Here is a 3,347-nt window from a genome sequence, read left to right as displayed (position 1 = left end):
CATTAGTGGTTAATCACCTGAAAATAAGAATTGTTATGTTTTTGTTACCTTACTATGAGCCATTTTTATCAAGAAAGGGAGATTTTCAAAAGCCACGTTTCTACAGTAGCCTAGAACAGACAAACCAAACGCTGGCTTAGGTATGGCCTTTTGCATTTTTGGTGGAGTTTTACAGCCACCATAGCTCCACATTTAGAAGGTTGAGCTGTATTCAAATGGTTGCAATCTGCAACTTCACCGCTAGATGGCACTAAATCCTACACACTAATCTTTTTAAGGTCCTTTAAAGTTGTAGAATTTAAGAACTGTGTATGTGATTTACTGGTGGCTAGTGGTGTAGTTTTAGATTTGAATTCCCTCACTTGACGGCCCTATCTAGAGCAAGTTTTAATAGTTTTTCCGTTCTAAGATACTGTAGAAACATGGTAGCCTCTGTAGATAATCACTGTAAGGTAACAAAAACTCTTCTTACCAATTCTGCCAATAGATCCTCCTGAACGTTACATAGTGGACCTTTAAAAAAAGGTGGTGGAGAACAATATATCTGTCAATCACACTGAGAACAAGTAAGAGGAGCTAATGATCTACCCTCTGTTACTGGTCGCTAAATATTTGATACATTTTCTGTTCAGTTCCTTTGCATCTCATGCCTGATGTAAAACTGTATTGCTTTCATTTCTGGTTTTCATCCTTCGGATTCTTTCTCAGACAGCAAAACCAAAAGTCACAATTCACAAACTCATGGTGCTGGGTCTTCACAAAAACTTTTCTTCTTTAAAAGAGTCTGCTGACAGGAGCCTCAGAGCCAGAGAGTCTTCCCTTTTCCGCAATCTCAGATTCTCATACATACATTTGAGTTTGTGAAACAGTTTTGGCGACGCACGATGAGCCCCGGGGATTATTGTCATAGCCAACCCCGATATTATAGAATTACAGTCAGACAGAGCGACTCCTGGTGCTGCGCGGACAATTACTCTGCGGCCTGGATCTCAGTGGAAAAGCTGCATTAGAGAAAAACCTCAGTCTATCAGATGCTGAAAAACAGGGAAGTGTTGGCAGATAATGTGTCAATACCAACCAAAGTAATCACAGTGGGGCTCAGAGGGGGTCTGACTCTGCTTTATTAGAAAGTTCCTCTCCCAAAAGAAATGCAACACCGGCGGGTTCTGCTAAATGCAGACAGGCTTTGGCCAAAGAAACATTTATATGAACTGTTTGCCTTTGTTTAAAGACCATAAAGCAAGCTGTTTGCACTATTAAAAGTCTTACTCTGGACTCCCTGGGTTGGAATAACCTTTAATGTTGTCAGAAAGCATACTTTAACTTCTTCAAAGACTTTCTCAATCTCCAGGAGCTGTCATGGTAAAACCACACTTTCATATTAGATTTCTGAGGCAAAAACATCCAAGAGTTTGATGGCTCTTTCATCCAAAGACATTTACAGCAGTGTTTAGCGCTCTCCTGTGGATGCTTCATGATCTGCACCTTCAGCTCAGACTCCACACTGAACAGTGAGCTGACTCCATCTTGTGGTGGATTTTATATTCTTCATAAAAACTGAATATTTTGAGTGGGCACGCTGGGATATGTCAGAGGGAAAAAAAAGGCAGCTCAAGGTGGCAGTGTGTCTCCATAAGTGATTTTCCTATGAAATATGTGAGCCAGAGAGAAACAGGAAGGAATAACACTAAAGTACAAGACTGTAGAAAGAAACAGTGTCCATTTCTGGTCTTTGTATTTAACTATGTTAAAGTGATTGAAGTGTAATAAACTGTAATAAAAAGCAAAGTATGTATATAAACAAAAGCATAATAAATTAATAGTTGAGCATTTGATTTTACTTAAACACATGGCTTTACTAAGACTATAATTAAAATTAATAATTAGAAAAGGAAGCCAGTTAATCAACATGTAAACAAATTCATCAGTTAATAATGAGATGAGGTATGAAAGCAGCAGGTAACAAGTAGGTTCATTTCAGGTGTTATATTCACAGTAAGTTTCAATTTGGTGTTTTGGTTTGTTGCTGATTTGTTCTTGCAGGGAACTGGTAGGTGTGGCTCATCAGTGCAACTGGGATCACCTGGACCCAGTCCTTCTCAAGCCCTATAACAGCTGCCGTCTCAATCCCCTCAGAGAGTCTTTCTGTGTGTGTTGTATTTGGGTTTCATCAACATCACCACATTATTAAGATAGACACTCTTATTCAGCATTTTAGTTTACATTTTGTAAATAAAATTTTCAATTTAAAGGTAAAGGTGTCACAAGACATCCAGGATATTTCCATTTGATGGGCCACGGCTGCCATCAAGTATTGGGTTTCAATCAGTAAATCAAAGAGATTTTAGAGTTTGAATGTTCTTCAGAATAAAAAGATAAATGTACGGGGCAATTTATGTGTAGTTTCTTGATAACTTATGTCTCCATGACAAGTAGGTAAACTTTATCCACTGATGAAGCCAGAGAGATCTGTGAAAAAGCTAATAGTGGAGGTTGAGATAATATTAATATGTCAAACTACTATTTCCTAGTGTGGAGGGCTCAACGTCAGCTGGTCTGATGTACCCGGTGTCACTGGAGGTGATATATTTTACTCTGATTTGCAGAAATCAAAAGTCAACTTTAGGACTAATAGGACTTTATACTTACAACATGGTGTTACAATACAGTCAACTCACAGTTCAATACTCGAAAAATAACCATTTCTTATTCATTTATCTTCAGGTATATAATTATAAGTTTTTTGCTACACAAAATTAATTCTCTCAAATGAATAAAGGCACCTTTTTAGCAAGCGGATTCCCATCTGAACAGATAAAAAGCAAATGTCTGAATTTTCTCCAGACACTTTATTAATTAGCCACAAAACCAAGTTTTAAACTCTTCAAAGACACTGATTTGCTATTTTTAGCCTAGGGATATATAACGATATAAACATGTCTGGATTGTCAAGCAATTTTGAGTTGAGATCTTTATACACAAACAAGAGAGTCTGAGAGTTTTGTGTCTGTGTGTATTTCTTGGACAAAAGCTGGTCGTCACAAGGATAACTTTTTATTTTAGGAAGTTTTAGTATCAATATAGGGTTAGAGTTGTTAGTTGGGCAATGTATTGTAGAAACATGGTGGTTCAATGTGGCGGGCTCTGTAGAAGAGGACTGTAGATAAATAGAGCTCATTCTAAGGCAACAAAATCACAAAAGTTTATGTTTTCAGGTGATTATACACTAATGAGAACATACCTATGAATATTAATTTTTGCCAAGAGATCCTCCTTAATATTACACACTGGACCTTTAAGATACAATATGTGAGAATTTACTTTTACTCTATGACCTCAGTGTGGCT

Source organism: Morone saxatilis, unplaced genomic scaffold (genome assembly GCF_004916995.1).
Source record: "Morone saxatilis isolate NCDOM2014 unplaced genomic scaffold, NCSU_SB_2.0 Contig3, whole genome shotgun sequence".
NCBI classification, from domain to species: domain Eukaryota; kingdom Metazoa; phylum Chordata; class Actinopteri; family Moronidae; genus Morone; species Morone saxatilis.
Note: the sequence above shows the minus strand (reverse complement) of the source record.